We start from the raw sequence: 9,034 nt of genomic DNA, 5'->3' as shown, positions 1-9,034 counted from the left end.
CCTTGACATCATTCGTGGATAATATCGATCAGCTCTTCCGTTGCGCCAAAGGACAAATAGAAATCATTTATCTGTCTGGACTCCAAAACAGCAAAAGACAAAGGGCTCTGCCAGCCACCCATGACAATCAGCAGCTGAAGGTATTAGCAGGAGGTCAAGTTCAGAGGTCAGAGGTCAAACAGGTTGTCATCAGTTTCTCACAGCTTTCAGAGTGGAAAAAAACAGCTGGTTCTTATTAGCCAAATCCACTCCACTGTAAAAAGAGAAAGGGGAATGGAAGAGGAGTGAGGGATTTGCCAGTTGTGAGATCAGCATGCACAGGAGTGATTTTGAAAAAGGAGGATTGGGTGAGCAGAGGGGTGCCAGTGGCAATGCCATACTCCAGGAAAGGGGCCCTGTATATGGGGTTTGCTGCATCAAATTCTCTTCATACTAGTGTGATAAACAAAGATACTATCAGAAAGTGGAACTGCTTGTGGTATCAAGAGAGAGAGTGCTTTCTATGAACTAATCCTGTTGGCCTGTTAAGGGGTGAGAGAAGGTAGGGGTGGAGGTGTGTGTGGGATGTGAGTGCCAATCTTCCTGCCATCTTTCAATCCTTTAAATAATCTGAGGATTGCAGGTAACCAATTCCAAATCAGACTGGGGGAAAGTTACCCCTGTGCAGAAGTCTGATACAAGCCAAAAGTGAGTACAGATGGCCCAGTGATAAACCAGAAAGTGGGAGAAGTGTATGGTTCCTTTTTTTTTCTTTTCCTCCTTATGATATATTGAGAAGGTCTAAAAAGATTTTACATATTTATTTATTTATTACAAATTCCAATTCTTGATTGACCTGGTTTGCTGGAGGACTGATGAATTACTGGGATTATGACATAACAGGATACAGTTCTGAGTAGTTGAGGGAAGGGATTTTTATTTGTTTTTATCTCTTTGGGTTCTGTTTGGTTTGGTTGGATTTCATTTACATTTTTGTTGTTGTTAACGTGACCTAATTCCACTCCCTGGCAAAGGCCTAGGGCACAAGGGCGCTTTGCCCAAAGATTCCAACCCCCCTGTCAATTCAAAAGCAAGCTGCTGAGAGAGCCTCTTCCCTAGTCCTCCATGAAGACCTCCATCAAAATCAGGCAGTCAAGACCTTATATTTCTAAAATGAAACAAACCCTACAACCCCTTCTCCCCCATTTCATTTATTGAAAGCTATTAGGGAATCTCTGTGCATCTTGGAGGGTCACAGGACCATTAATTTCATTTACTTGCCACCTTGAAGTCAGTCAGGATGCCTTGGTTCTGTTCCCTGGCTGTGGTGCTTGTCTATCTTTCATGGTATCTGCATGGTTAAATTAATAAATGCCTGTGGAGTGCTTTGAGTTATTTGGATAGAAAGCGTTGTGTGGGTCATTGGAATCAGTGGGAGACTCCATTGGAAGCAGTCAGCTTTGGATCAGGCCCCATACCCATGGGCCCATTTTTAAATGGCCACATCACTAATTTTTAACACATCCATGGCCTTAGGATGGAAATAGAGCTCAAGTAGGACATGACGTGTAGCCCTTGTGTAGGCCTTCTATAAAAAAGTGTGTTTCACCTTTTGATTTACTGGCTGAAAAAAAGCATCTGCGTCTTGTATATGTCATGTTTAGGATCTATTCATTAGGCTGTTCTATCACAAAGAATAGGGACAGCTTTCTCCAAGACTCGTGCTCTAGGACGACAGCACCAAATTCAAGTGTTCCATGGGCAAGGTGGGCTCCTGAATTCTGAATGAATGGGGAAAGTTGGCTTTCAATGAATTTTTTTTAAAGGCAACTACTACTAGATGATGCCTAAAGGCAGGCAAATGCCTGAAAAGATGCTCATTCTTTTCAGTGTCCTTTTTGGGTGTGTTTCGGTGCTTTTTGGTTGTATTGTTTCCAAAATTGCTAGTACCATACCTTGGACACTTATCTCCACAGCCAATCCTCACTAAAATGAAAAAGGAAATAAGAAATTCATAGGTGCAGATATAGAAAAATGAGTGAGTGAACTGCAAAAAAATTGTAAGTGTACATTAGGATAAATAATTAGGAAGCGTGACACTGCAGCGCAGGGTTGAAGACTGGCTTGCCACAGGTTAGCTCTGTCACTGTTCAGGGCAGTAGCACCTGTATTCCCCCTGCATGGGCCTGTTGTTTGATACATCATTTTTATTTGCAAATGCCATATAATTTTTAATATATTTGGGTTGGGGGTAGGTGGTTGTGATATACAACGCTAATGCTTCAGTGGTTTTACGTCTGCACCACTACCAAATCAAGACTAGCAAACACTAAAGCTAAGCCAATAAGCAATCTTACAATAACAAATTGGTTCAGAGAGAAACCTCCCTTGATCTGTCCAGGACTCATGAGCCACCCTATAAAAACAAACCACTGTGTGCAAATCGGGACTCATAAGCATCCCAGTGATGATAATCAGTTTGCACAGCCCCAGGATAATAAGCATCCCTACAACAGCAAATCAGTGTGCATGTGTACTGAATAAATAATAACTGCTATTTTAATCAGAGGGTATCAGTCATAAACTACCTAAGGGACTCATAAAAGCAGTGAAGAAAAATTATTTAAAAAAACATAGCATAGTTTGATTTTTTTTTTTAATTTAGCTACAATTAAAATAGCTAGATAACGCCTCTTTGCCATAAAATTTCACTTGGTCCTTTCAGAAATATGCAATGCCTTTCATGGTGTATCGAGACAGGTCCAGCCATAATCCAGAAAGCTTAGTGCACCAAATGAAGAGACTCCACGAGAACATTGCAGGGCTGACCTTGGGAAATGGAAGGCTCAGAACATTTCACCTGCAAGGAGGCAGAATGAGTCCGTTTCCATCTGCTTTTTGTAAGACATAAACACTTAGTTTACATCAATCAGCGGAGTGCTCCAACATAAATCCGTGTCTGTGTAATAAGGAAAGCAGGATTCATACACAAAACCATTTGGTCAGTTCTAAGTCCAGTAGTATCACAGAGCATCCATTATCTCCCTCCTTAAAGGGTTCTCGCTATAGGACTCCTTTACTTTGGCTATCTGCTTTACTGAACTACTACTCTGTGGTGCATATCTATTTTGGCGCAGTCAGTGCTGAAAATCATGAGTGTTCCCTAAACAGGCTCACAGCAACAAAACAGAGGAGTGCTGGACAGTGTGGCCGTTCAATGTCATTTAATGTAGTGAGTTAATGTCCTGGCTTAGATCACATGCCCTAGTTAGGCAGAGATGGAACCAAACGAGGATGTTTAAATCTACTTTGAGAGGAGATGGGAAATTCTAGCCAGGGCATGATTTATCCAAAAACTACTACGCAACAGGTGTGTCGGGCAGTTAGTGTTCGAGAGAGACCCACCACTGGGACAGTGGGGGATGCTGCCTGTTGGGACTCGGTGCTTTGTGTGGAAAGCGTGTGCAGCACTTGCCTGTGCTATGCCTGGCTCTAACTAATGCTGTTATCCCTCATTTTGATGAGCAAAATAATTAACACATTAGACAAATTAAAAACAGAGACAGGGTCCAGTCTTTTAAAGCCCAGTCGTTTAAAAATTATACACTGTGGGGAAGTTGATACATAACTGTAGTCAGTTCCTCTCTTGCTCCTGCTCTCTCTTCCCACCCATCTCACCACAATTATTCCCAGTGACTTCTTATATTTTTTATTTTAGTTGGACTAGAAAAGATGCATCTGATATTTATCCACAAGTGCCTCAATGGAATTTCACTCAGAGACTGTGCTGTTCACAATATTGACACCATAGTACCAGCAGGCTGAAAAAAACCAGACTGTATATATACTTGTATGTACCTTTTATTTATACCATGACAAGTTTTCTCCTATTCATCAGCTACTAGCTGAGATGACAGACACCTTCTTACAAGCAACAGGCATCTTACTGTAATATAACAAGGCTATCTCTTTGCACTTTAGAGAGCTAGCTGAGCAAATACCGGTCCAAGCATAAACCATCACTGGCTAAATAAACCCAAATCTAGAATGCTGGGTGCTGGTATTACAGATTCACATTAAATATCTGATGTGGTAAATTTAGTACTTTACTTAAAAATATGTATTTATAAATAGAAATTCTCCTTTTATTTTATTTTTCTCCCAAGGACACTGTCAAGGTCACCAAGAATCCTGATGCGCCAAACAGTATATCAGGGATACAAACCCATTTCACCAGACTATTGTTGTATGTATCCTCCTGTGCATCCAACTTCATTTCCACTTCAATTTTATCAACCTTCCACTGGAGACTCAAGGAGATAGGAAACAAGTACTGACACGAATTAGCCCTGAGATTGACTGATATAGCTTAGCCCAGGGAATTCTGGGTAAAACATTCTCTGGGCTCTCTCTCTCTCTCGCTCTCCTTTTTTTTTTCTTCAAATCCACTACAACCAGTCTCTGTCAGTCACTTGTCACAAATGTCACCAGTCCTGTCCTGGATGACAGACAGGGCAGGAAGGCTTTTGATGGGGTAATTTGCCAAAAATACCAAATGTGGCGCATTAACGATGGCAGCTAGGTCAATGGGAGAATGGGTGGTAGGAACTTGAGGGAAAAGATCCCTTCAGAGGGGAATGGCTGAAAACATTCTCTTCTGAAAGCCACTGTGAGACTCCAGGAATTCTTATTCCTTTGCTCTCAGAAGCATTTCCTCATTTGCTAACTTTTCATTTCTTTGAAAACCTTCTGTCTGAGGATCCTATAGGACTTTACAAACATTAAGGAATGTATTTGGATGGTGGGTATGTGTTATCTCCTCAGGTGGAGTGGTAAAGTGATTTGCACACTGTCCTGCGGAGGCTGCATTGGAGCTGGGTATAGATCCTAGATCTCCTGACTCCTTGTCTTGTGCTTTAACCATCACATCTTGCCTCATTTCTTGTTAACGATCAGGATGGCTTCCCTTCTGCCTGTGTGTAGGGAGAGTCTCTCTCTCTCTCTGTATTTCCCCTACCGTAGACTTCTATCCTACAGACACCACCATTCCAGCTAACAGCTGTCATGAAAGGGTGAAAGGACTGCACCTGCCATTGCTAATCAGAGTGATTTCCACCATACTCTCTGAGCAGTCAGTGAGACTGTTTGTGATATAAGGTGCTCGTCAATGTGAGTAAGTGTGGCGGGATGGAGGCTGCCAGGTGACTCTCACAAAGTCACGAGTAAGTTAGCAGAAGCTCTGGGAACTGTGGTATGTTGAAAATTGTATTAAAATTGTAAACTGTCACTTTAAGTGCTCAGTTTTTTTTTCTGATCCCACTTGCAGAGAAGGGTGTCTATGTGCCACATGGGCCTAGCAGCAGTCAGTTCTGCAGACAGACAGCTAGAGTAAGGTGGGGTGAGTTGTTCTTCTCTGTCTTAGAGAGCAGCCTTCTTTTTCTCTCTCTGTTTTTGGGTGTTTGTGTGTTTATCATTCTAAATTCTAAGACATAAAGTAGTGTTACGCTGAACCTTCCAGCAAGAGTAATTTTTTTAATCTAACTTCTCTCTGTGTATGAGGTAAACATAACAGGCACAATCCAGGGGTCCTGATTCCCGTTGCTATGCTGCAGATGCTTGCTTGCCTTAGCTAAGCATAAAGGGGGAAAGGACAGGAATAAGCATGGAACAAAGCAGAACTTCCCAGTTCACAGTCATCTGTGGGTTGTGTGGGCGTATGGGGTTTTTTGGGTTTTTTTTTTTCTATCAGCAGTTCCATTTGATAATATCGCTAGATGTTGCCCTACCAATTCTATCTGCCACACAGTAAATGGGCTGCCACGGTGTTTTCTTTTATCTGTACTACTAACAGGGTTCATTGCAGAGTATCAGCACTGCACTAAATTATAGTCCTGCCATTGGTGGCATACAAGTTTTAATTCTGGCCTGCAGCTTGACAGAAAAGGCCCATGAAAAGGCAGACAGCAGGTTGTTATTTCACCCCATGCTATCAGCACTTCACGTGCAAAGCACTCTCTGGTTTGACTGAAGCACCTGACAGGGATGTATTGCCTTCTTTGGTTTGGGGGAAAGGGGTATTTTGGAAAGGGTTGTTTTTTCTGCACAGTGTCTCCTGCATATATTTTATACGAACTTCATCCCCTTTTTCTTCCTTGGGGTGACATGAAATTTATGTCCCTTTGGTTCTAAAAAGCTCCTGAGCTGGGGAGGGGGGAAAGAGAGAATGAAAATGATTTTAATTTTTTTTAGGCATAGAAATGAAGCTGATATTGAAAGTGAGTAAATTTTAATGAAACGGTGCAAAAATGACATCATTTACTCAGAAATCATTAATTTGTCAGCCTTAATATTTCAGCTACAACATTGCCTGTCAGTTTGTGCCAGCAATGACTGATAAATCTATAAAAGTGTGCTGCTAATTTACTGAATATTTATGTGCAGTGTCATTTGCAGAGTAGGATTTGAATTTATTTCACTCAGTATTCAGCTGGAGAACATTTCTAACAAACCTAAAATGAGCAGCACCAGGCTGCACAAAGTAAGGCTGGCAAAACTTCTTAAATAACATTTTAAAGGGAGAGGAGTGTTGACAGAAGACCCTGCTGCTTTCTGCTTGGAAGATGCCATTGCAAAGACTGGGCAGAAGGCTCGGTTATTGCAAATTCTGTGTATGTGATGGTGAGGAGTTGTTGGGGGAGCGGAGGAGAGATGTGTCTCTTTGGGAGGTATGAAATCTCTCAACCTTCCAGCTTTTTTGCTAAGAGCTTAATACCTCGCACTTTATATAGAGTTTCATGGTCTGAGCACTTTAAAGATACTAACTAATCCACTCAATGTCCCTATAGGATGGGTAAATATTGGAATGGGACAAAATATTTATGGTGAACAGTTTTGTTTTGTTGCAGTTTGCATGTGTTTGAGCTTGAAAAGATTGATGGAGGTTTACAGAGCTTCAAAAGCAAGTTTTTAATTTTGTTCTGTCAGGGTGACTGCAAACTTTTGCAGTGAACTTTTCCATTGCTCTTTAAAACTGCAGGTGAGTTGGTTGTGATTGGTCATATTGTCACATGATGATAGTTCTGGATCCAGGATGGTGCTGAGTTCTCCCCTGCGTGATCTGTGGGCCTTAGCAGATGCCATTTTGGCTCATCACCTCATGTGGGAGCGTCTGCCTTTTGTCAGCTCTTCCTTAGCCAGTCAGGGAAAATATTGTCCAGCAGTAGGGAGTGGCTCTCTGCTGCCTCCTGCTGCACTGGGGGTAGTAGACTGCTTTTCCACCCCACCCCATCAGGCCAGTCCAGGATGTGGCGGGGAGGAGCAGACAATTTCTCTTACTTAATTTTATTAATAAGCTTTTCTATGGCATTCTTCACCATAGTAACTGAACACTTCCCAAACCTTAGTCAATTGATCCTTAACTACCTCACAGGGAAGTTGTGAGTTTAACGTCTATAAAGTGCTTTATTATTATTTATTTCTATTAATGTAGAGTCTGGAGACCTCAGCTGAGATCCAAGCCCCATTGTGCTAGGAGCTGTACGCGCATGCGTACACACATGGTATGACAGTCTCTGTCCTAAGCAGATGAGACAAAGTGTGGGAGAAAGGAAGTTGTATGGTCCCCGTTTTATAGATGCTGAGCTGAGGCACATAAAATAAGAGACCTGCCCAAGCTCTGTGGAAGACTTGAGAATCGAACCCTATTCTCCTTACTCCCTCCAGTGTCCTGACCACAAACCCATCCTTCCCCTCATGTGTTCCTTTGATAAAATCTGCTGTGGAAATATGATTTATTATTATTGAAATGACTGTGGTGCAGAGTGTGCAGGAGAATGATGCGTGTTGATCATAGAAGGATTACATGAGTGTTTTTTTTAGTTCAGCATACCCAGACCCTGGCTGTTACACGAATGTGTGTGCTGGATCTCGTTTATTGCGAACCATCCATTAGGCAGAGGACCACAGGAAATGCTGGTAATTAACAGGAATATGAATCCAGTGGAACACAGTGGCCTTATGATGATCACATTTTTCACTTTCATCAGATTTATATCCTATATTAATATTTATTTCTCACTAATGGACTGTAAAATGAGCTGGGATGATGTATGCTTCGGTGGTCTAGATCAGCCATGGGAAAGGTGGGACAGCTGGAGAGGTATGGTCATTGGAATACCCACTGCTACCCCCTTTAGAATACCTATGCCATTCTGTCAGGGATTTTGCAGCTCCAGGGAAGCTGTGTTGCCAGTCATGTCAGATTGTTCCCAGAAGACATGCCTTTATAGGCAGTGTTTCTTAACCCTGCTCATCTTTTGGGAGCGTGTTGTGGGAGGTAGAGGTAGGGAATCTGGTTCAGTATAACGAAGAGCATTTGGGAATCCCACTCCCTCTGCAGCATGACTTATTTGGTCACAACTGTCAACAAGACTAAGATTTACTTTAAAAAAAAAAAACCTTGCCTATACCTTGCGCACACATTTCTAACCTTGGAAATAAGGACTCTGTGGGAACAAGGGATAAATCCCCAATATATCAACTGCATGCATTAATTTTTCCATGGCACAGGAATGAGGTTAGGAGAATGAGTTTTGAGCATGAGTCATTCTCCAAAATGGATTTTAAGCCTTTTAATTGTGGAGGGTTAGCATAAAAACTTATTATTTATGAAGTTCTGGCTTGGTCTTTACATGGCCCTTGTGTGTGTGTGTGTGTGTTTTTTTGTTTTTTTTTAAAGCAAATCTCATTTATTTTTTCCTAAAAGATGCTGTAGGATCCAATATGAGCATTATGAATATTTAATTTTCCGAGCAGGGTTTACACAATACCAGAGCGTCTGTCAGCTTGGCCGCTCTCTGCACAATGAACATAATTTTGAGCTCCGACAGATCTACTTGATGGGTAGGTCTTTTCCTTTATTGCTCTGCTCATATTTGGCAGCATTGCTTTGAACTTTAGCAGTGCACGTTTCTGGTTTGGGTACAACTCTCAATTACCTTGGGACTAGATTTAGCGAGGTTGCCACTTAGGCATCTCAGCGGGGGGCAGATTTATA

The 9,034-nt window shown here is 41.9% G+C and overlaps 1 long non-coding RNA gene across 2 annotated transcripts in view; it reads left to right on the top strand.

Moving 5' to 3' along the window:
* Positions 1-286: 286 nt before the first annotated feature.
* LOC137146459 (uncharacterized) overlaps positions 287-9,034 on the top strand; it is a 47,699-nt gene continuing 38,951 nt past the window's right edge. Inside the window, exon 1 of one of the 2 annotated variants that reach the window (XR_010917950.1) lies at positions 287-347. This is a non-coding gene — a long non-coding RNA (uncharacterized lncRNA). Of the gene's footprint in view, positions 348-5,170; positions 5,202-9,034 lie in introns of those variants that run through there. The other variant, XR_010917951.1, reaches the window with a different exon arrangement.

This window comes from Emydura macquarii, unplaced genomic scaffold (genome assembly GCF_026122565.2).
Source record: "Emydura macquarii macquarii isolate MOO-44397 ecotype Brisbane River unplaced genomic scaffold, CSIRO-AGI_Emac_v2 contig_450, whole genome shotgun sequence".
NCBI classification, from domain to species: Eukaryota; Metazoa; Chordata; order Testudines; family Chelidae; genus Emydura; species Emydura macquarii.
The sequence above is the reverse complement of the archived record's forward strand: the minus strand, read 5'-3'. Positions and strand labels throughout refer to the sequence as shown.